Source organism: Chrysochloris asiatica, unplaced genomic scaffold, assembly GCF_000296735.1.
Source record: "Chrysochloris asiatica unplaced genomic scaffold, ChrAsi1.0 scaffold00046, whole genome shotgun sequence".
NCBI lineage: Eukaryota > Metazoa > Chordata > Mammalia > Afrosoricida > Chrysochloridae > Chrysochloris > Chrysochloris asiatica.
Window position 1 is genome coordinate 2,930,153 of NW_006408564.1, and position 26,208 is coordinate 2,956,360.

The following is a 26,208-nucleotide window of genomic DNA, read 5'->3' on the forward strand; positions in this document are numbered from 1 at the left end:
TAAAGATTTACACCCTTGGAAACCCTGTACAGGGTCGCTATGGGTCGGAACCGACTCGACAGCACTTAACAACAACAACAATGAACTTTTTAAAGTTTCCTCATGTAGTAAATATGTCAACAACAATGACATGTTCCCAAGAATTTACTCTCTGACTGACACTATTTGAAAGGTTGGAGTTATTTAATGATGAACACTGGTAGTGATATAAGGAGCTCTGACGGAGCTGTAGAATAAACATGGGACTGCTAACCACAAAGTTGACAGTTCAAACCTACCAGCCTCTGGAGAAAGATGAGACTTTCTATTCTCATAAAGATTTAAAGCCTCAGAAACCCTAAACAGGGTCTCTATGAGTCAGAATCTGCTCAACAGCACCTACCAACAACATTTAATTCACTCAAGTAAACCTCACAAGGAACTAGAGAGCAGGTATGATCACTGTCTCCCTTTTGGTGGTGGTAGCTGTGTGCAGTGGAGTTGATTCCAACCCATAACGACCCTGTACCGGGTTTCCGAGGCTGTAAATCTTTACTGGGGCAGAACGCCTCATCTTTCTCCCGCTTAACAGCTGATAGTTTCAAACTACTGACCTTGAGGTTCACAGCCCGATTTGTAACCACTATGCTTCCAGAGATGAAATGGAGGCACAGAGAGGCAAAGTTATTTTCCCAAGGTCTGCTGGAATGTGGTAAGGCTAGAATTTGAACATTTGTTTCTAAGGTTGAGGCACTCAGCCAATCAGATAGTTAATTCATATTATTCACGGTAGTTACATTCTAGCAAAGGAGTCCTGGTAGTACAATGGTTAAGCACTAGATTGGTAACTGAAAGGTTGGTGTTTTGAACCCAACCAGTAGCTCCATGAAAGAAAGACCTAGTGGTCTGCTCTCATAAAGACTGTTGTAGGTTTTAAGTGTCACTGAGTCAGTTCCAACTCATAGCGACCCTGTGTAGAGTTTCTGAGAGTAGCTAGTGGATTTGAACTGCAAACCTTGTGTTTATAAGTCCAGTGTTTAGTCTATAAAAAAAAACATATAAGGATAGTTCTACTATTAAACTGGGTCACTAAGTGTTGGCATCATTTCAACAATACCTAACAACAACAAGAATCTCTTATAGAAATATGTCAAAAAATATGAAATCAGCAAATGTTGAAACATTTTTTTCTGAAAGAAAAAATCCTGTGAGCCTCTGGGTGCACCATTTTTGTCAACCGATCAATATGTAACTTAAGTTTAAGGATACATTATTTAATATATATAGCTGATTCATTAACAATGAGTGTATTGCCAACAACAGTAAATCTCAGGCCTGAATGAAGCGCATCTATCACACATATTTTTTCAAAAGGCACATCTTAGCCTTCTTGTGCCTAAGAATGCTATAAGGCACTTCAACACTATACTTGGAGGCTACTTTGAATAGAAAAATTACCAATAAAAGCACTAAATAGATTACAAAAAGGATACCCGTTTATCATCTGAGGGCCAAGACAAAAAGGTAACATGTTGCCTTATCCGACCTCAGCTGGGAATGGATGTATCAGCTCACTTTAAAAAATTTTTTTTGCCAAACTGAGCATGCCCACAAATGAAAACTCTGAGTATTGATTTAGGGGCTATCATCAATAAAATGGAGCAAATAGACAAATTCACAAGGAGAGAATCTGCAAACACTGAGCATCAATTGTACTCAATATATGAATGGATAGAGCATCAATAATATTATACTGTAGTGGTTACAAATCGGGCTGTGAACCGCAAGATCAGCAGTTCGAAACTACCAGCTGTTCCTCTGGAGAAAGATGAGACTTTCTGCTCCCATGAAGATTTACAGCCTCAGAAACCCTGTACAGGGTCACTATGAGTCGGAAAAGACTCCACTGCACATAACAACAACAACAACAACATCTCAACAAAGCTAGATGTCTAAAGCTAGGAGCTCTGGTAGCGTAGTGATTACAAATCAGGCTGCTAACCTCAGGGTCAGCAGTTTGAAACTACCAGCTGTTCTGTGGAAGAAAGATAAGGCTTTCTGCTCCCGTAAAGATTTACAGCCTGGGAAACCCTGTACAGGGTCACTATGAGTCAGAACCGACTCCATGGCACATAACAAACAGCTCAACAGCTGCTGACAATGACCTTGTAATTATCATCACCCAAAAATGCTTGGCCTCCATTCCTATCCTGTAATAAAAACTTCATCCTCTCCTACTGCTGCTGTTCCTATCTGTAATACCCTGTCTCCACTTCTAATCATATCTAGCTTTAGACATCATGCTCCACAATTGCTTTTCCATGTTATCTGGGCTGCTGGACCAAGGAGTAGGCACCCCATAAACATTTCAGTCATTGATCTCAACTAAGTCATCAGCCCCATCCACAAAGGTACTCTTTCTTGAATAGCTTATATCCCCTTCTGCCAACAAATATTTAAAACTTTCTTCACTCTCCTTAGGTTCCCTTGGTAGCATAAGTGGTTTGTGCTCAAATGCTAAACTAAAGTTTGGGAGTTTGAAACCATTCAGTAGCACCGTAGAAGAAGGGATATGTGCTTTCGTAAAGATCACATCCAAGACAACCCTATGGAGCAGTTCTACTTTGTAACACATGGGGTCGCCAGAAGTCAGAATCAACTTGACAGGACTTGATTTGGTTTTTCTCTCTTCTTTAAGAGAGAAAGGGCCATCATTTTTATGTTTTTCTTTTGATATTTTTTTCCCACTACTATAGTCTCATTCTCACGAAGAATATTTGAGTTAAAGGAAGTACTAAATAGTTATTTAAATAAGCAAGCAAGCAAATAGCAAGAGCAGCAGTACAAACACAGGGGGTGATTGTGTATACCTCTGTGGTACAGTGCTTTGTGGGGAGCACACTGGCTCCCTGGGATAAGCACTGGACTGTGAACCACAAGGTTAGTGGGCAAAGCTCAACCACGGCTACAAGGAAGAAAGATGAGACTTTCTGGTCCTGCAAAGATTTTTATCCTTAGAAACCCTATAAAGGAGAGCTGTGAGTTGGAACTGACTTGACTGATGGCCCTGAACAACCCCACCATAGTGCTGTATGGGAGTGTCCTCATTCCTGCTAAAAGGAGGAGATTTCCATATACGAAGTTAATATGGCTGATCCAAATCATATAGAAAGATATCTGATCAAATAACTTTTTATGAAAATATACATTACCTCTAGTGATAAAATGAACTACAATGTGGTACAGCTTGATATGGCATTATATATGACACAAGTATTTACTGATATTTTACTGAGATGTGACACACAATACAGTTGGTAATAGATTCAGAATGCTCCTGTGGCTAATCATAGTATTATAATCATAACATATTATCAATACTCTTCCTAAACTTTAGAAGTATTTCACATTTATGTACGCAGGTTGTTAAGTGCCATCAAGTTAGTTCTGACACAAAGAGACCCTATATAAGGTTTCTGATCAACAGTTGGTAGACTTGAACTGCCAATCTTGCAGTTCAAACCAACCTCTTGGTCCAGAGCTTATCCTACAGCGCCACACCAAGACTCCTATGTATGTATACATGCACATATATATAGAAATGATATTTTACAGATAAATCTTAGATACAATTCACAAGTTTGCAGAACAATTACAATATTTATTGAGGGTAGAATAATAATAAATGCAACCTACACTAGATTAATGATGGGATGCCTCTGTGTGTGTGTGTGTGTGTGTGTGTGTGTGCCACTGAGTCAATTCCAACTCATAGCGACTTTAAAGGACAGAGAACAAGCGCTCCATAAACTGAAATCATTTCCTAGGTGGAAATCTTTATGAACTGACTGCCTCATCTTCCTCCAATGGAACGACTGGAGACCTTTTGGTTCACAGTTGAGCGCTTAACCTCTGTGCCACTTGATCTGTCCTAAATTTAAAGACAGAGCAGCTGCTGTCATTACTGCTAATGAAGAGATTGAACAATTTTGATGATGTATCACAATAAGATATAACAGCAATTGTTAAATACATTGAGTCAGTTCCATCTCATAGCATCCCTGTATAGGGTTTCCGAGGCTTTAAATCTTTACAGAAACAGAAAGCCTCATCTTTCACCTATGGAGTAACTGATGGGCTTGAGCCACCAACTTTATGGTTTGCAGTCCAGTGCTTATCATAAAGGATCCATCACTGTCCCTATAATAGTAATGATGATGTAAAAAGTAGTACCTAATATGTAAAGTAGTTTAGGGTTTGACTATGTAAAAGCATTTAAACTATGAACAGTACAGCATGGCAGAAGATAATATTACTCTTGTTATAGATGACAGTGCAATTTAGAAAAATATTTAAAATTACATGCAGAAGAGCACAATTTTAATACTATCAACATTGGCGGTAATAAGAACTTTAACAGACCCTGAAGGACCATGTGTAGTGTCTGTAATTTAGGAGCTTTATGAAGATGCTGTGAAGCATCATATATGTGTACGTCTATACATTGGATATATTTCTAGTTATCTGACTTGTAGTGTATAACAAGTTTGCTGTCACCAAAATTCCTGCTGGGCACTTCTCAGGCATCATTTCCTCTAATCCAGCAAGTCCAAACTCAGAGCAAGCTTGCCCTCAGGGAGATTTTAGTGATGGCTGCAGACACTTTGGGATATCACAATTTGGGGAAGGGCAAGGGAAAGCCTTCCTGGCACATAGTAGGAACGTGCAACAGATGCCACTCAACTTCTTACCATGCACCAGAAAGTCCTATGACAAATAATTAGTCAGTCAAAAATGTGCAGGTTGAGAAAATGTTCTCATCCTTGAACAATTATTATTGCCTTTGTCTTCAAAAATTAATAGCTACAGTGTCCTAGTGTTGCACTGTGGGTTAATACACTAAACTGCAAGGGTGGTTTGAACTGCAAGGTCAGTGGTTCAAGCTCACCAGTCACTCCACGGAAACCCTATACAGGGTTGCTATGGGTCAGACTGACTCAATGGCATTTAACAACAATGGACCTTCTGGATCTTTGCATGGCATCTGAACTGTGAATGGTCGTTCCACTGTGTTAGGAATCCCCTCCACAATGTACTAAATTATAAATCCAGGTAAGTCATAACCCAGTTATAGTTAAGGCATTCAGATGGTAGCTTCTTTGTGTCATCCAAGCTTCCACGATCTTCCACTGAATTCTCAGGAATACTCACTCCCTTACCACCAACTGTGTAACTCGTGGCCTAGTACTCAGGGTACTGATAAGCTCTCCTTCTCTACCCATCTTCCCTCTTCACTCCCAGAAAGCATGGGGACTTTGTTTGTCTTGTTCACAGCCAAGCATGTCCCTGGTGCTTGGAACAGTTTCTCAATTGCATGGACACCCAGAAAGTGTTTGCTGAATGACCAAATCACTGTAGTGCCACTCATCAAATACTTCTATCTATAAGGTACTATATGGAGTCCTGGCGTGGCGCTGTGGGTTAATGCACCAGACTGCAAAGCTGTTTGAACTGTAAGGTTGGCGGTTCAAGCTCACCAGCAGCTCCTTAGAAACCCTATATAGGGTTGCTATGGGTTGGAACTAACTCGATGACACTTAACAACAACAACAATATGGAGTCCTGGTCCACACCACACTGTGGGTTAAAGTGTTGGACTGCAAGGTTAGTTTGAACCACAAAGTTGGTGGTTCAAGCTCCCCAGCTGCTCCTCGGAAACCCTATACAGGGTCGCTGTAAGTTGGAATCAACTCAATGACACTTAACAATTTAGCAATATATGCAGTCCTGGTGTGGTGCTATAGGACAAAGTACTGGACGACAAAGTCAGTTTGAACCACAAGGTCCGCAGTTCAAACTTACCAGCTACTCAGTGGAAAGCCAATAAAGGGTTGCTATGACTGAGCACTGGACAACACTTAACAACAACAACAGTATGGAGCACTTATCATTCATTATTCCATATACATTGTGTGCCCATCACCTGAAGCCTCTGCTATTACATCCTTCTCACTGATAAGGAAATTAAGGCTCAATAAGAAAACCACCCAGAGATACTACAGCTGGTAAGAAAAGGGCCAGACTTTAGTCTGCACCCTTAACCCTGATGAGGGCACAGCCCCATGTTCCCTCTGATAGGCAGTAAGTCTGTTGGTGAAACTTTCTAACTGAGGATGCTGTAACACAGCAGTATATACAATCAATATGACCACAATATGCAATAGGAAATTTTAGTAATAATTTTGCAGTTATGATTGTTTTTGTTAGGTGTCAATCAATTTCAACTAATAGTAACCGAATGTGGTAAACTAAAACTGTCCCAAATGGTTTTGTAGATTGTCATCTTTGCAGAAGGAGCTCTGGTAGCCTTGTAGGAAGGGTTAGGCTGTGAAACTCATGGCTAGATCTTCAAATCCACCAACCTTTCTGTTAGCAGTCGAACTGTTGTGCCATCTGAGCTCCTTAACTATGAGTGTTGTTGTTGTTGTTGTGTGCCATCAAGTTGGTTCCAACTATTAGCCACCACTGAGAGGGTTTCCAGGGAGCAGCACGTGGGTTTGAACAATCAACCTTGCAGTTACCAGTCCAAACAAGGACTCTAACTATGATTACAACAGCATATGCCAATAGAACATGATGCCTACACTTTTAATTACATACAACAACAACAACTCATATATGGAGGCCTGGTGTGGTGCTGTGGGTTAATGTGCTGGACTGCAATGTCGGTTTGAACCAGGCTCACCAACAACTCCTCAGAAACTTTATCCAGGGCCACTATGGGTCGGAACTGACCCTACGGCACTTAACAACAATAATACCAACAACTAATATGTTCATTACAGCAAATACAGGCTGGTTTAGCCCTGCAAACTTTTTCTATAAAGAACCAGATAGTAAGTACTTTATGCTTGGCGGGCCATACAGTCTCTGTTTTAATTACTTAAGTCCATCCTATTAGCATCAAAACAACCATGGATAGAATGTAAATGAAGAGGCACGCAGGTGTTACAATAAAACATTTAAGGACACAGACATTTAAATTCAATGTTATTCTCATGTGTCACAAATATTCTCTTTTTTTGAGCTTTTGTCAGCTATTAAAAAACGTAAACCCTGTTTACAGCTGTTGTTGTTGTTATGTGCCGTGGAGTCAGTTCCGATGAAGCAACCCTATATACGGTTTCCGAGGCTGTAAATCTTTACAGGAGCAGAAAGCCTCATCTTTTTCCCACAGAACATTACAGCTGTTAGGATGTACGAAAAACAGGCAGCAGGCCAAAACTGAAGTTCAGGCCAACCTCCATGATTTACAACAGTATAGCTGCTAACTGTGAAGTTCCCACCGTGTGAGGACTCGGGAATATCACTTCAACACTACAGATGCGTGCGCTGGCACACGAGAGTTACTACAGTACAGATATGGCCTAAAAGTCTGACTTCCAAGCAGACTAGCTTTATTCAAACCACGCAGGTCCCTAGTAATAGCTAATGGCTTTCAATTTGTGTAACTAGTATACAGCCTGCAAAACTTCACTGGAGTCGGTGAACACTGCTGTGACTTGGATTGTAAGGTGGAGGCTACAGGCTGCTATAATGCTGTTCAGCAGAGTGCATTATCATTTTATTCCCACAATTATATGTAATAAACCAAAGCATAAAATCACATTGTTGCTGCCAGCCTTGGCTGCCTTACAGCAGTTATTGCCCTCAGCCTATGCTGTGCTGTGTGGACCTACACTATAATATTGTGTGTCACATCACTGTAATATACCACTACGTTATGCTGCCAAGAATCCTGTTAACAACACTCTGACCGCAAAAACCTACACTGAACAACAACATATTGTTATTTTACTATCTCCAAAAGGTTAATAATAGCCTAGTAAGGAAAAAAAATAAAACTATTGGAGTACATCCTTTTAAGAAGGTATTGTCAACATGGCATGAGGACACAGCATCAAGAAGATTACTAAAGTAAATTAGGTTTATTAATAATTCTGTATTGCGCTCCAATATGCTATTATATACATAACCTCTGAGCTGTAGCAATATGCCTGGAGGAGGACAAATGGGGACATGTACAGCATGCTGACTCTATGGAACACTTTATAATAACCCTTCCATACTGTCCTTGTAGTGTTTTGTTTTGTTGTGTATAACGTTGCTATGAATTGATGCCAACTCAAGGGCACCTAACAACAACTATCATGTACTTCCTTTAATACCAGGGAAAATGGTAATCCTCACTACGTTTTCTTTTATTCAAGTAATTACTGAAGCAAGAATGCTACCATAATGAATTTCTACCTCCAAACTGAGGAACAGCAATGATGTTGTTGTTAATGCCACTGAGTCAGTTCTGATTCATAGTGACCCTGTATAGGTTTTCTGAGGAGCAGCTGGTGGTTTTGAATTACCAACCTTATGGTTCGCAGTGCAGCACTTATATTAACTACACTCACTAAGTGCTGTTGAGTTGGGATCTGACTCATAGCAACCCTGTAACAGGGTTTCTGAGGAGCGGCTGGTAAGTTTGAACTGCCAGCCTTTATGGCCCAAACTAACTTTATAGTTCAGCTTGTTAACCAGCAGCATCACACCAGAAGTCCAGCACTTATATTGTTGTTGTTGTTAGGTGTCATCAAGTCGGTACTGACTCATAGCCACATTATGCACAGCAGAACGAAACACTGCCCGATCCTGGGCCAACCTCACTACTGTTGCCACGCTTGCATCCATTGATGCTGCCACTTGGCCAGTCCATCTCATTCAGGTCTTCCTCTTTTTCTCTGACCCTCCACGGTTATTTTACAATTGTTGCTATTGTTAGGTGCTGTCAAGTCAGTTTCAACTTATACTGACCATATGTACCACACACTGAAGCACTGCCTGGTCCTGATCTTCACAACTGTTCTGTTTGAGCCCACCTCACTGAGGGTCTCCCTCTTTTTGGCTGATCCTCTACTTTACGAAGCATGATGTCCTTCTCCAGAGACTGCTCCACTCCCTGCCATGTTCTCCACCACTCATCTGTCAGTTTATCGTACTGTAGGACATTGTGTGCTACTGTGATGACACCAGAAGCTAAACCACTGATATTTCAGATACCAGGAGGATCACCCAAGACAGACAGGCTTTAGTGGAACTTCCAAACTAAGACAGACGGAAAGAGGGCCTTGGCAATCTACTCCTGAAAGGCCAGTGACGATCTTATGGGGAACAGAAGATAAGTTTACAATGACACCAGATGATATTATAGGAAAATATAATTCATTTTGTGGAACAATAACACCAATAGGCTCACAGTTATAGTATTTTATATAAATATAGTATTTTAGTTTATTATTTTAGTTTCTCCATAGCATATTCATATATCCACATATATATTTCCTCTCCTTATCTGAGCCACTGGTAGTGCTTTAGCATAAAACCTGGGCTGCTAACCACAAGGTCAGCCCACCAGCTGCTCCAAGTCTGAAAAAGATGAGGATTTCTGCTCCCATGAAGACGTACAGTCTTGGAAACCCTAGAGGGTCACTATGAGTCTAAACAGACTTGAAGGCTGTAACAACAACACTATTTATACTACTTACAAAAGCAATAATATCACCATGGTTTCGTACTGTAATCCTAACTGTGGTTATTAGCTTCTATACTGCCTGATTGGTTATACAATTTTTAACATTGAAAATGATAATGCTCTCACTCCCCTACCTATAGTATAAGTAGTTTAGGAGTTTAGCAGTGGCAAGACAACGCCAGTCAATATCAAGAAAGGAACTAATGCTATGCTGTCACGATGTTAGCAATCATGCTAGTTGGGGGAAATAATAATATTGCCTATAATTAAATAATAATATTCTTTATATTACTAATATTATGAACAAATGGGGTTCTCTTTCAATTATTGTGTCACATTCTATGAGACTATATATCATGATACTAAATATCCTATTGCTTTTATTGTACTAAACTTATTTGCTGTGAAATGCCTTGGAGTTGGTTCCAACTCACAACCACCTTGTATAAGGTTTCTGAGGAGTAGCTGGTGGGCTTGAACCACCAACCTTATGGTTCAAACTGATCTTCTGGTCAAGTAGTTTATCCTACAGCAGCACACCAGGACTCCTATGTTGTATAAAATATAATTGTATTCTGTCTCACTGGACTTTCTAATAGCATTTCAGTAGCATTAGCAAAAATTCTGTTTTATATTAGGTGAATGACCACTCATTTTAGTAGTGATGTTTATGCTAAATGTATACTATTAAACCAAATTTATAATCTTATATCACCAGTCAATATAAAATGTTCATATTTTCAAATAAATTACAAACCATACATCAGGGCATTCAATTTTTAAATTGCATAATGGATCCTATCATAAGAAAGACATTTCTGTGCATCTATCTGAATACCTACTGATAATGGTGAAGTGGTCAGTTAAATGTTCAAAATATCTCAGTTCTACCAAACTCCAACAAAATTCATTTACAGGTTCACAGAATCCTTTGAGAATCTGACAGATTCCAAAATTCCCCCCAGACTTTTAGGAGATCCCCTAGGTTGTTAGCTCCTAGCTTAGGATACTGAAGTTGTTAGTTCATATCTAGAGTTTTGATGTGGTGCTGTAGGATAAACAGTGGACTAGTAATCACAGGATTACTAATTCAAACTCACCAACTGCTCCTCAGAAACTTGATGCAGGCTATCTATGAGTCGGATAGGAACCAATGCAACAGTGCTTAACAACAATTCATGTCTAGATGAAGTGAATGTCAAACTGCTCTTTATCAAAGTGACCATTATTGGAAATTGTACATTCAACACACAGATAATTTCTGACACCACACTTTTATCAATAAAGCCTATGTTCAGATTCATGAAAAGGGGGTGGGGAAGTTCTACTCTGTCCTATAGGGTTACTATGAGTCAAAATCAAGTTGATGGCCCACAACAATATATGCTGTAGGGTAAGCAACAGACACAATATTTAAAACAAGCAGCCGCTCCTTGGAAACCCTATCCAGGGTCACTAAGTTGGAACTGGCTCTATAGCCCTTAAAAACAACAACATGGCAGACAGCACACTGTCTAGTAATTCAAACACATGCCATGCAAATGCAATCGATCTATCAGGATTTCAAAAATACAGTAAGAAATAAAAGAAGGTTGGTGTAAAATATTTTTTTAAAAAAAGGGTTAAATTCAATGGAAAGCATTAACACAAAAATGGACACCACTCATTAGAAAATGAAACCCTTAAAACATCCAAAGTAGAATCACAAGGAGTAATCAGGAATAGTTATTAAGATTACAGCAGAAGAAACCTGAATTCACCTCTCTCAGAACATGACAGGTCAAGTGGACAAAACCTAAGTGAGGATGGATAGGACCAATTAACTCAATAATATAAATCTAATTAATATACATTAAAGGATATACTCTGAAAACACTGTCTTCCAGTGCCAAGGTATCATTTACACAACATAACCACATGCCTCAATTTCCTCATTTAGTTGCCCATCTTTTTAAGAATTCATTGACTAAAGACTGCCTGGAGCAAACACCAAAAAAACACCCTCTGCATCTGCAAGGTCTACCTGGCTACATGGGGAATCAGAGCCTGAACTTTTGCTTAGGATCACATAGTTCTCCATTTTTCATAATAGGACTCCTGGTATAGTTCTGTAGAATATACACTGGACTACAAACCACAAGGTCGGTCATTCAAATTTACCAGTTGCTTCTTGGAAATCCTCTACACGGTTGCTGTAAGTTGGAACCAACTTAAAAGTAAAACAACAACATCATCATCATAATTAAAATCATGTGCACATTCTCTTCTCCCCCATCACCTGACAAATCCCCAACTTTTGTGTCTTTGCAAACAATTAAATATGGCTGGAGCAAAATACATAAACACTTGTCCCACACTTTACATTCGTGAAAATTACTCTCAACTGGACACTAGTCACAAGCTGATAACTTCCCTCTGTTTCCACTCTATTTGTTTTCCTTATCTCTAAAACACTCACACCACACCTTCTCCTCTCTCCACCCTTCCACTTCGTGAACTTGTATCTCCAGGATGAGTAACAGAAGCATCATATCAGGACACTGAAGTGCGTCCTTCTAATGGTGCCTTGCCTCCCACCTCTCTCAACTCCTCCAGACTTTGCTCTTGGGTTTATGCCTCCATCTCTTGCAGTATTAATTGCCCCACTCTAATGAATCATTCCCACGCACATGGACTACTCCTAATGCTCCTATTTTTAAAGACCTTCTCTTGACCTTCTACTTATCACCCACATTTGTTCCTGTCCTGCACAAAAAATCTTAAATTACTTGTCTATATGTCTCCACTTTCTCATCTCTCATTCCTTCCTCAATACATTCCAGCATGACTTTCTTCTCAGCCAATGACAGACTTCTTCTCAAAGCCACCAAGAACCTCCATACAGCCAGCAAAGTCCTATCCTCATCTTACTCATTCTCTCAGTCATAAGTTCTTGGAACCCTTTCTTCTCTTCACTCCCCCAGATACCTTCTCTCCTGAATGTCCTCTCTCCTCATCAGGTGCTCTTCTCTCCCTAGCTGATCATTTCTTCATACTACCTTACATGTTGGCATATCCTAGTGCATGGTTCTAACACTGCTTCCCTGCTCCATGAGCCCTTTCTCTCCCCCGGTCATCCCATCCATGCCCCGAGTTTCTAACACCATTTATGTGCCAAGGAAGTATTTACTAATTTCCCCTCTCTACTGAATCACTCCCATGCACATAGGCAACCTCTAGTGGCTTTTGTTATAAGAGAGTCCTGGCATGGTGCTGTGGCTTAATGCACTGCACTGCAAAGTTAGTTTGAACTACAAGGTTGGTGGTTCAAGCTCACCAGCTGCTCCTCAGAAACCCTACACAGGGTTGCTATGTGTTGGAACCAACTAGATGGTACTAAATAACAACAAAAACATGTGCCAAGGACTCTCTGGCTCATATCTCTTACCTTGACTCTTCCATTGAGCATCAGACTCAAATACCAAGCTATTACTTTACTTATGCACCTGAATAGATTAGAGGTATCTCCATTTGAACATGTCCCAAACAGATCTCTGTATGATTTCTCTTCAATCCTGGTACATTGTGTTTCCTCACCTCACTATCACTGTCACCCAGGGCCAAACACCACATGCTTATGGATCACCTTGGACTCCTCTCTTCCTTACCTCACATCTAATCCCTTGGAGAGTCCTACCGATTAGCTCTCCTTATCAGTCAGGGTGCCAGGGTAGAACTATGTTTCACAGGGTTTTAAATGGCTGACTTTTCAAAAGTAGAATCCCAGGTCTTTCTTCTGAGTTGCCTCTGGGTGGACTAAAACCCCCAGCCTTTTGATTAGTGGCTTAGTGTGCTAAGCATTTGTACCACCTACACAGTAAGGACGCACCACTCTCCATTATTTGGAACCCTGGTATAGGTTCTATACACTCAAAATACAGTTTACAATCAAACATCTTGAATGATTCTACTTTTATGTTTAAAACCTCAAGGGACTCCTTGGGTCCACATAATAAAGCTTAAAAGACCCTTAGTTTATAGTGAAACTCGGGCTCACCTTACCCTTCAAGGATTCATACCAAACTTGGCTCTTAAAATTCTCATTCATACCACCCACAGACACAAATAGGAGAAACAAGGTCCTCGTCAGAACCCATCATTTCTCCTTTTCCAAATTTCAAATGAAAACACCCAACCACATGGCAGGCATGTTAAGTGAATACAGACACGCCTCTGTGGACGTGAATGAAGCCCATTAGGGTGAAGGCATGTGGTACAAAGTCTGACAAACATCAAGTAACCCTGCCTCATAAATTGCAGTTTGGAACTAGGAACAACTTTTTGGCTGAGAGAAATAATGAAATTATTCTAAGATCTGCTGATAGATAATCAGCTGGGGTGGGGAAACTAAAAGGCACAATTATTCTTGAATGGGCAAGACCTTTGGGCAAATATCTCCAACCTCACGAGAATTAAAGTACCATCTTTGTTTGTAAACTCATAAAATTGTGGGTTTCAAATTAATTTGAATTGAGTTCTTTCCAGTTACCAGTAACCTAACACTTGGAGCCATCATAAAATCATAACTCAAGAAGTCCTTAGGAACACCACTTTCAAACAGGATGAAAATTAAATATTCAAATTAAGTATCTGAAGTTGCCGGTTTAAAATTAATTTGAATCATTTGCTTGCCAATTTCCAGTAACTTGTGACTCTTGGAGTATTTTCTATAATTATACATATCTCTCTTGAGCCTTTTAAAAGAATTCACTGGAAAAAAATAAAAGGTGGACATTGGTAAATCCATTGCTGAAAACAGAGCCAATTTGGGTGATGACAGGATAGACAGCCACTACTCATCTGTCAGTTTGTCATAGGGGGGTGGCTTGTGTGTTGCTGGGAGGCTGGAATCTATGCCACTGGTGTTTTAAATACCCAAAGGTCACTCATAGTGGAGAGATTTAAACTGAGCTTCCAGATTAAAGCAGACTAGGAAGTAAGAGAGGCAAACTACTTCTGAATGCTTACCTATAAATCCAGAGGGCCTGGAGGAAGGTCGACTCTCCATTGAATAGTATTCAACCTGACTAGCCGGGGCTGATGCAATGAAATACAGATGGGTCTCATACAATAGCGAATAATTGTTATCAGGACTGATTGTGAGGGTTGGAAATGTAAAGGTAGACGTTTTATAGCAAGGAGGGGAGGGATTAACTTTTCAGTCTAGGAGTGGAGGTCCCTAGGACCATCAAGGGAGAAGAGCAGAAGTGGGACCCTACCCAGAGAAGCATTGATGCCTGAAATGGAGGCAGAGATGATGAGGTGGAGAGATGGAGCAGCTGGAGACTTTAGATCCAGAGAGGGAGACTGACTGTGTGCTAAAGACCTGGGGGGTACGGGGGAAGGATTGCATGGAGGGGATTGTAACCATGGCAATGAGACGATATACGATAGAATGAATGTAAAACTAATGTTCTCCCATGTAAACTATCACATAATTCACAATAAAACATTTAAAACAAACAAACAAACAAAAAAACACCTTATGGAAAGCAATGTAACACTGTCAGATAACATCAGAACACTGAATATTGAAACATTACAAGTAGCACCAGCAGACTGTCAGATACAGGGCTGGAAGGTAAGATCATTAGGTTGAAAGGCACTCAAACATGGCTGGTGAAGAGCTACCTCCTCAGAGAAGAGGTGACCATGATGACACAAATGGTAGCTAATGATCAAGAGACAGTGGCACTGAAGGAAGACGTCCAAATTGCACTGAAGGCATTGGCAAAAAACAAGAGTCTAGGAACTGATGGAATAAAAACTGGAAATTTTACAACAAATTGATGTGGCACTGGAGGCACTCATGCATCTATGTCAAGGAATATGGAAGACAGCTACCTGGATATCTGATTGGAAGAAATTCCTATTTGTGCCCATTCCAGAGACAGGTGACCCAATGGAACACACAATCCACTAGACGGTATCATTCACATCGCATGCAAGTTAAGTTTTGCTGAAGACAATTCAAAAACAGCTCCAACAGTACAATGACTGGGTTCAAGGTGGATTACGACAAAGACATGGAATGAGGGAAATCATTGCTGACAGCAGATGGACCTTGTCAGAAAGAAGACAAATCCCAGAAAGATGTTTACCTGTGATTTATTGACTATGTGACTTTGGACTGTGTGGCTCAAGACAAATATGCATTACATTTCAAAGAATGGGTATTCCATAACACTTAATTGTGCACATGAGGAACATGTACAGAGATCAAGAGGCAGTTGTTCGGACAGAACAAGGAGACACTTCATCATACTTATTCAATCTGTATGCTGAGCAAATAGTCAGAGAAGTTGGATTACGTGAAGAACAACATGACATCAGGAGCAGAGGAAGACTCAGTAACAGACTGTGATATGCAGATGATAAAACCTTGGTTTCTGAAAGCCAAGAGGACTTAAAATATTATTGTTGAAGATCAGTATGGGTTGCACCTCAAAGTAAAAAAACAAAAATCCTCACCACTGGACCAGTAAATAACATTATGATAAATAGAGAAAAGACGGAAGTTGTCCAAGACTTCATTTTGCTGGGATCCACCACCAACACCCATTGAAGTGAGTTAAGAAAACAATGATTCAATCAGTTATGACTACATAATGGACCCCCACTATCCCTGCCCCTAAGAAGCCAGGATGACCAGACTTCATCTCTCATACTTCAAACATGTTATGGAGGGACCAGTCCCTGGAAAAGGATATCATAATTGGTAAAGTTGAGGGTTGGATAAAAAGAGGAAGCCCCTCAACAAGATAGATTGGTATAGGGGCAACAACAGTTGGCTCAGGCATAGCAATGATTGTGAGGTTGGTGCAGGCCCCGGGCAGCGTTTCTTTCTGTTTTGCATAGAGTCACTATGAGTTGGTACTGATTTATGACACCTAACGAGCAACAACAACAACCATCAACACTCACGGAAGCAGCAGTCAAGAAATCAAATGACAATATTGCATTACACAATTCTGTTACACAAGACCTTTTTAAATTGTTGAAGAGCAAAGACGTCATTTTGAGGACTAAGGTGTACCTGTCCCTTCAAATCATGGTATTTTCCATAGCCTCATATGCACATGAAAGCTGGACAATGAATGAGAAAGACAATAGAAGAATTGATGCACTTCAGTTATGGTATTGGAAAAGAATATTTAAAGTATTATGGACTACCAAAAGAACAAACATATCTATGTTGAAAGAAGTACAGCCAGAATTCTCCTTAAAATACAGAATGGTATGACTTCATCTCTTATATTTCAGACATATTATCAGGAAGGACCAGTCCCTGGAGAAGGCCATCATACTTGGTAAAGTGGAGGATAAGTGAAAAAGAAGAAGACTCCAATGAGATCAACTGTCACAGTAATAGCAGCATTGGGCTCAACCATAGTAATGTTTGTGAAGATGATGCAGGAGACCGCTGCCTTTCGTTCTGTTGTGCATAAGGTCACAATGAGTCAGAATTGACTCAAGGGCACCTAACAATAGTAGGTACAGAGAAAAACAAAGAACCAACAGAGGGAATCTGGAAGGAAGAAAGGAGAAGAGAGGGACTGGAAGAGAAAGAAGGCAGGAAGGAAGGAGATGGTAAAAATCTCCCTGGATGTGTCAGTTAAACTTTTAAGTTTAAACTCTATCATTTGGTTGGATGTGTCAGTTAAACTTTTAAATTTAAACTCTATCATTTGGTTAAAAATGCAGACTGCTTTAGGAGTACCTAGTGCTTCTGAGTTTTATAAACACTGTGTTTTTTTTTTCAGATAAAATCATATGCCATACAATTCAAGTATTTAAGGCATATCATCCAGTATCTTTTCACAGAAATGTGCAACCATCACTATGATTCAACTCAGAACTTTTTATCACCCTCAAAAGAAGCCACCTAGCCATTAGCAATCATTTTCCATTTTGCACAGTCCTAGGAAACCACTGATCTAATTTTTTCTCTATACTCTAAACATTTCATATAAATAGAGTCCTGCATATAGTGTATGATTGTCTGTATCTAGCTTCTTTATTAGCAGAATGTGACATTTCATCCACATTGTAATATGTATAACCAGTTTATCGCTTTTCATTGGCAAATAAGAATCAGTGTGACTTGACCACATTTATTCATTATCAGTTGATGAACATCTGGGTTGTTTCCACTTTGGGGCTAATTTATGTCCAATGCTGCTACAATCATGTACAAATTTTTGTACGGACATATGTTTTCATTTATTTGACTGTCTACCTAGGAGTGGAACAGGCAACACCATATTTAATAAGCTGAGGAAGTGTTAGGCTCATTTCTAGAGTGGTGAGCTGATTTCACAATCTAACTACCACAGTTCCCCAGTTCCTCCATATCCTAATCAGCATTTGATGTTATCTGAGTTTTTGTTTGTAGCCATTCTAGTGAGTTTGAAGTAGTATCTCACTATGGTTTGCATTCCCCGAAGGTATGAATAAAACATAAAAAAAAAAAAATTCCAAAAAGCAACAACATAAAGCAAACAAACAAAAAAACCCTATGGAGCACATTTCCCCTCTAACACATATGAGGTTATCATGAGTTGGAGTACTGAAATCGACATAGTGGTGGTATGTGACTTACAAATGTCTCTTGGTGGATGTATCCAACTTCAGACCTATTATGTCTATAGTGAATTATTCTCTCCTAAGAGCTCTGGTAGTGCAGTGGTTACGAGTTGGGCTGCCAACCTCAAGGTCGGCAGTTTGAAACTACCATCAGTTCCATGGGAAAAAGAGGAGGCATTCTGCTCCCATAAAGGTTTACAGCCTCAGAAACCCTGTGCAGGGTCACTATGAGTTGGAACCAACTCCATGGTACTTAACAACAACAGCCCTGGTGTGGTGCTGTGGGCTAATGCGTCAGACTGCAAAGTCATTTAAACTGTAAGGTCGGTGGTTCAAGCTCATCAGGTGCTCCTTGGAAACCCTATACAGGGTTGCTATGGGTAAGAATCGACTCGACAGCACTTAACAATAACAACAACACACTATACCTGGGCTCCAGGTATGGCACTGTAGGATCAGGAGTGGATTGAAAACCAAGAATTCGGCAATTTAAAGTTTAAACCCACCAACTACTCCTTGGAAACTCTACACAGGATTGCTATGAATTGGAACAGAGTTGATAGCACTTTAACAATACACTATATTGTTATATAACATATATACTATATAATACACCTACTCATCATTCAATCTTCTCTATACAACAAATTGCTCATCCAAAGAGGAAACTACTCATCTTAATTTGTTTTTCTCTTCATCACTTCCCAGGTTCTGTCAAACATTAACTATTGTCGGTTCTGCCTGCACCCAGGTTTATGAAATGACTCCAGCTTGCCATGTCGACAACAAAGCCTATCATCAGTTTTTATCATCTCTCTTCTGAACTCTTTCAACAATGTAATCCACAACTTTGTCTCCACTCAGGCTCTTCTAAATTCAAATCCAATGATGATACTTCAGTGGCAAACTATAGACTAATGGTTCTAAACATTGTTTCTGAAGTCAGATTTTCTGAGTCTACATCCTGGCTCTGCTTCTCAATGTCCTATCTGTACAATATGGAAAGATGATAGCCCCTATATTCTAGTATTACATGAGGATTTAATGAATTATTATGTGAAAAATGTTGCGAATATTAATAGCATTAGGAAATGCTAGCTAATGGCATTATAATCTGTCTATCTATATAATCTATCTATATATTTTTGCCATAAATTAAAACTTACTAAGGCTTTTTTATTCATAATATCAAGTTGAAATGCCATTGTTTGGTTATGTGAGACACTCAATGATATGCAATTTAAGATGAGAAGTTTCTGGTGTGATAACAAAATCCTTACACCAGTCTGTTCTAATTCATAAAGAATTCTTATACTAATTTTATATCTTCAAATTTCAAAATGAAATATTGAGTTTAAAACTGTCAAGTGTTACTAATTTCTAGATACTCTTGCTCTTCTATTACTAGCAAATATGCATTGTGGACTTGCTCATGAAGAGGCAGAATGCTAAGCACTTTCTATATATCATCCACTATAATTCTCACCACCATCTTAAAAGGGAGTCAGAATTGCTATGTTCACCTTCACAGTTGAGACAAATCAGAGGATAAGTCCACACAATAAGGATATAGAAGAAACTGAACACAGTTTGAAGTCTCTTGGACACCAAGATCTACACTTTTTTTTTTAAATATTTCATTGTGAATTATGTGATAGTTTACAAGGGAGAACATTAGCTTTACATTCATCCTATCGTATATTGTTTCATTGCCATAGTTACAATCCCCTCCATGCTTCATCAACCAACCAAAGGGTATACCCTGCAAGCCTGTCTCCCCGCCTCCCTGGTCATCAGCACACAGCCCCTCTCCTTCTCTGTGTCTAAAGTCCCCAGCTGCTCCATCTCTCCACATCATCATCACTGTCTCCATCTCAGATATCATTGCTTCTCTGGGTAGGGTCCCGCTCTCCACTCTTCTTCCTTGATGGTCCCAGGGACCTCCACTCCTAGACTGCAAAGTCAATCACTCCAATCCTTTTGCTACAAAACACCTACTTTACATTTCCAACCCTCACAATCAGTCCTGATAACAATTATTCACTATTGTATCACAAGACGTCTATCCCCATCTCCTTTCATCAACCCCACCCAGAAAGATTGTGCAAGATAGACAGCTGAACACACATTATGATTGCCATACTCAGTGGAGATTCTACCTTCCTCCACACCCTCTGGATCTAGGCTCCCTCTTAAAAGCTTGTAAGCCAGTCACTTCTTGCCTTTGTAGCCTCCCCATTTTGGGTAGCCAATGTCCAAGTTGCCCATCCCTGTCTACTTTGTGTATAGAGGGGGTGGGAATGATCCTTGCTGTAAAGATTTGTTCCCTCTTTTGAGCTACTGCATCCATAGGTGTTGATCACATTCACCAAACAGTATCAGATTACTCTTTTTTCCCTCTTCTTTCTTCTTCTAGTTGAGCTCTGATCATCCAAAGTCCTACACTTTTAGCAACACATCAGGAAGTTTCTGGTGAGATGTCCACAGACAGACATTCTCAAAGGTAATGTGGGAAGGAATTTCAAGTGTTTATTTCATGTTTCTAATTGCTGAACTGAATATATTTTCTGTCTGAGAAGTCTTCACAATGACATCCAGACACCTAAAAATTCCTTGGACTGGGAACTTTCAAATGCAGTTTCTGAACGCTCTTGCTCAGCAGAATTTTTCTTCTTAAGGATAATTGTCTTCCTTTGACTGTGGTGGATTAATCTATTGCGATGAAGCCAATGGGACTTAGAACTATTTCCTTCCCATCAAAGTAACATTGATGAGGTTTTTCCAAGAATACAATATGGATATTTTCTACCAACCATTCCCACAGTGAGGGTAAAGGAAGAAGTTTATGTGGAAATTACCCACCTGCTCTTCCAAGAGCTCAGGAGCACCTTATCCCAGTGGTGTTGGTGCTGAGGTGTACGGCACAACTTCTGAAGCACAGGGAACCAAAGAGGCATGACAAGAGTCCACGTCACTCATTTCTTGTCACTTCCACTGCCTGATCTTCAGGAAACGCCAACACACTGAAAGAGAACAATGAGGTCCACATATCTTCCTGTTTCTGGAAAGAACAAAGCAAGACTATGTGCTCATTTTACTGCCTAGGACATCTGGGTCATGAAACCTTTTCCTAAGCAAAACCCCAATGAGTAATGTATACCCCCTCTAATCAGACAGAACTTTGTTTTCAGTCTTATATCTTGAGCCAAAATGCCTTGGTTCTCCTAGAGCTCCAGGCCCACATTGTTCTTCCTGAGACTGCTTCTCAGCCTTGCTTGCTGCTAAGTGCTTCTTGTTAAATATGGCAAATGTAGGGTCTCAGAAATGTCTGCCTTGGGGAGGGAAGAAGAAAGAATTGTGCAAGATAGACAGCTGAACGTACATAATGATTGCCATATGTCAAAGGATTTCAGGCCTTTAAAATGGACTTGGGCTGTGCTTTGCTAAGTGTTCCCATAAAACAACTGCTTTTTATAGGTTTTTGAGGTCTTAGCAGTGGAAAACATGGGTTTCTGATTTTTCTGTATCTTGTTTAGTATTACTATTTCTTTGTTCCAAGGACTTGGGGACTGTCTCCCTTTGGCACCAACCAGAACAGTTATGGCCCTTCAAGCACACTGGAGCATTTTTCTCATGATATTCTGAATTTGATTTAGCCTTTAAGGCCAACAGACTTTTCAAGATAAAATTATGGAAAATTGCTCTTTGAATAAAATGTAGACCCCTTAAAGTAAGACTTGACAAAAATCATGACCAAATGAGCCCTTAACCCATTTTGGTGCCCCCTCATTCCCTCCAGTGGAAAAATGAGGTAATTAACTTGATAACAAGGGAAAATCCTTAGATGAGAGGAATGTACTTAAGGAAGAAACTGGCTTTGTATCTAACCTGTTGTTGTTGTTATTAAGTGCCGGAGAGTCATTTCTGACTCATAGTGACCTGCATGGAGTTTCCAAGGAGCAGCAGGTGGGTTTGGACCACCAACCTTTCAGATAAGCAGGGCCACATATAATCCCTAATCCTGGAAAATTCCCAGTAAAGTCTTTCCTGCATTCTAACATATTTCACTTGTCTTCTGTGTGTTATGATGAAGCAAAGATTTCCTCCAGTGATCTCAAGGAAGAGGTTTGATCACATTCTTTACATTACTGTAATTAATTGCTCTGTCTCCAAGCTTTCCTCATCTTTGTCTTTGTCAATGGTAGATTGATTGTCCCTCTGCTGAAGGCTAAAACAACTGCTTTTAGACAGACTTTGGTATGTCAAGTAGAATTGGATTAAGTCCCTCTCTCTTGAAACATGTATTCTGGTATACAGGTTTACAAATAATAGAGTAAACCAATATGATCTTTATTTTTATAATGTTGTTTTTATTAGTTGCTTCCAAGTAGGCTAAAACTCATGACAATACCATGTTCAGCAAAACAAAAATATATTCTCCTCTAGAGCCATCTTCACTGTCTATTTATTATTGACATGTTTGTTGCTGTTGTTAAGTGTCATCCAGTCAGTTCTGACTCATAGTGACCCTGTATAGGATTTCTGAGGAGCACCTGGTAAGTTTGAACCACCGACTTTACAGTTCAAAACGACCTTTCAGGCTAGTCCTTATCCTACAACAACACACAAGGGTCATTGAAAAGAAAAGAAAAGAAAGAAAGACCCTCAGGAAAATTGGTGAATCAGTGAATGATTTGTAAAGGAGAGAGAGACAGACTTGATGTGATTGTCACAAAAGTTCAAGGCAAAGTAAAATTTACCTAATTTTGCTGTTACATAATCTTTTCAGAATAATTAAAGAAAAACTATGCTCAATTCATTTTAAATTTTTAAAAGGGGGAAGAGCTGTAATCTAGCTGTATATCCTGTTAAACATTAAATAAGTTAAACTGTTTTCATAAATGCTACTTTTGTTTTCTAAGCCCCCCAAGTATTTTTTTACAATTCATTTTGAAAAGTTAGTTCCTATATTTGATGAATTCTTACTAGGCAGCAGTTTTCCAGCATCAATTTATCTTTGGATACTTTGTTAGCAATGTGCTGCATTTCCACATGAAGGTGATAGCCTTGAGTCACTCACTTATGGCTGCTTACTTTGAGTTATTTCTCTAAGGGGAGATGGTTCTCCTGGGTCCACTCTCCCAGGTCTCCTGCCATGTCTGAGTGACTGCCTTAGCAAAGAAGGAAGCTTTGAGAATGTGGGGGAGCTACATAAAAAGAACATGTTTATTCCTCTAGGTTGGATGGTGTTAAGGACAAGAAGCCAGGCATTTCTGCAGCCATGTGCAGGCTTCCTGAAATGACTAGGAGAGTCATTGTGTGTGGCTAATTATAGTTGCAAAAGAAATGAGAAGCTGATGAATGACATTGTTTGATCATCTAGCTTAAGCCTTGCCTGAAGCCATCTCTGCACTTTTCCATTAAAATGAACCAATGTTGTTGTTGTTGTTTAGTGCCCATTGTTGAGTCAATTCTGACCCATAGCTACCCTGTATAACATTTCCAAGGAGCATTTGGTGAGCTTAAAGCATTGACCTTGCAGTTCAAACTGCCTTTGCAGTCTGAGGCATTAGCCCACAGCATCACTTACATTATTCATATTGCTTAATTCAATTTAGGTTAGTTTTCTATTGATTGTAGCCTAAAGAAACTGAAGTGATATGCCACTGTAAAGACAACATGAATGCTTAGTACCAAGCACAATGGTTTAGGCTTCAGGTGACTGAGTTCAAGAGCCCATTCTTCCCTTAAATGGCAACATATTTTGGTCAAACCCCTACTCACTCAGAATTTAACATCTGCAGACCAAAGTGGTCAAAAGAGAACCTTTCCCAAACTTTAGTCAGGCACAGCAGGCCTCAGTGAAAGCATGTCCACTAGTACCCTATTCTGAAAGAAATACTAGTCCCCAGTTTTAAAAGAAAAGTAAGTGAACAGTAGTAGGTTTTCATAATGTTAAGTGTATGTGATGTACAGGTCTACTCATTGCTTTGAGATTTAAAGTACAGAGCTATTAATTTGTTTTACTTGTATGTACTTCAACTGACAAATGAAGAATGTGGCATCTGGAATGTGGAAGTAGTGTCATTACCAACCTACCACATTCAGATGATACAAACTGGCTTGCTGAAAGTGAAGAGAACTTAAAATACTTAATGATGAAGATCAAAGGTATGGGTTGAGCCTCAATCTAAAGAAAATATAAATTTTCACCACTGGACCTATAAACAACATCTATATGAATGGAGAAAAAATTGAAGTTGTCAAAGATTTCATTTTGGTTGGATCCACCATAAACACTCATATAAGCAGCAGTCAAGAAATCAAAGGACATAGTGCGTTAGACAAATCCGATACACAAGATCTCTTTAAAGTGTTCAAGAGCAAAGATGTCAGTTTGAGGACTAAGGTGCGACTGATCCAAATCATCATATTTTAATAGCCTGATATGCACATGAAAGATGGGCAGTGAATAAGGAAAACCTTACAAGCATTAATGCATTTGAGTCATGGTGTTGATGAAGAGTATTAAAAGTACCATGGACTATTAAAACAACAAACCAATCTGTGATGGAGGAAGTACAACCAGAATGATCCTTGGATTCCAGGATGGTGACACTTTGTCTCCTATATTTCGGATATATTGTCAGAAGGGACTAGTCCCTGAAGAAGGATATCATGCTTGGTCAAGTGGATGGTCAATGAAAAAGAAGAAGAACCCCAATGAGATGGACTGGCACAGCGGAAGTAGCAATGGGATAAAGCATGACAACAATTGTCAGGATGGTACAGGTCCAGGCAGTGTTTCATTCTATTGTGCATAAGGTCTCTGAGAATCAACTTGGCAGCACCTAACCACAACAACAGTTGGCAATGTGAAAAGCGAGAAACCTTCTGAGACTTCCTCCAATTTGTATTGGAGAAATGTTTCTGACTAAGAAATCTAGAAATTTGGGACTCATTAGATCAAATACTCTTGTAAGGAAAACATCAGACTATGCTCCTTCAATAAGTTTTCTTCTATTTTATCAAAATATGTATTCAACAAAAATAATTTAACAGAAGTTTAAAAAGCATTTATAGGATACATAAGGTCCAAAAGACTTATCAGGATGCTGAAGATGAAAATAATAGAGAAACAACTCTCTGGTTGTGAACACACTTTTGATTTTCCATTTAAAAAAAAAAAAAAAAAAAAAAACATAAGAAGGGAAGGCAGCTAAGCATATTAATTTCATTCTTCAATTATGTTTAGTCAACTTGTAAATACTGTCAAAATTCTCCTATTGGAACTCTGAAAAATCCCCATTATCAGCAAAAGGCTAAAAATCTATTTAGTCCCATTTTCATACAGTTATCCCAAGACAGTAACTATTTTTCTTCACAGAGAAAATCCTCTACATGTCTACAAAATCAGAATTGATTTTCCAGGGGTTTTATTCCACATTCTTAGAGTAAGTTATCATTGGTGTAGAAAGTAGTAAATCTTTTTTTTCTTTTTTTCTTTTCATGAGGTAATTTTCTAGATGCTAAGATTTAATAATATGTTGGTCGACCTTTATCTATGGCATGCAATCATCATTCTGACTTCATGTGGAATTTATTTTCAAGTCTCCATGTACTTTCGAGGTAAAATAATTTTATTCTACAGGATAAGGTAAAAATTATAGAAAGAAAGAAAGAAAGAGAGAGAGAGAGAGAGAGAGAGAGAGAGAGAGAGAGAGAGAGAAAGAAAGCAGTTACTACTGAAGAGAAAATTTTTCCATAAAAATCCCAAATCTCAATAGCCTACAAACAAGGAAAAGGAACATTGCAACTCTAGTCTATTATAGTTTAATATTCAGTTTGATTCTGGGTCTGGATACATGACTACCACATTAAACATTTTAAATTAATTTTTATTTTCATTTTACTTGGATCTACAACTAATGACCATGGAATGAGCAGTCAACAAATCAAAGAGCATATTGCGTTGGGCAAATATACTACAAAAGACCACTTTACCATGTTGAAGAACTAAG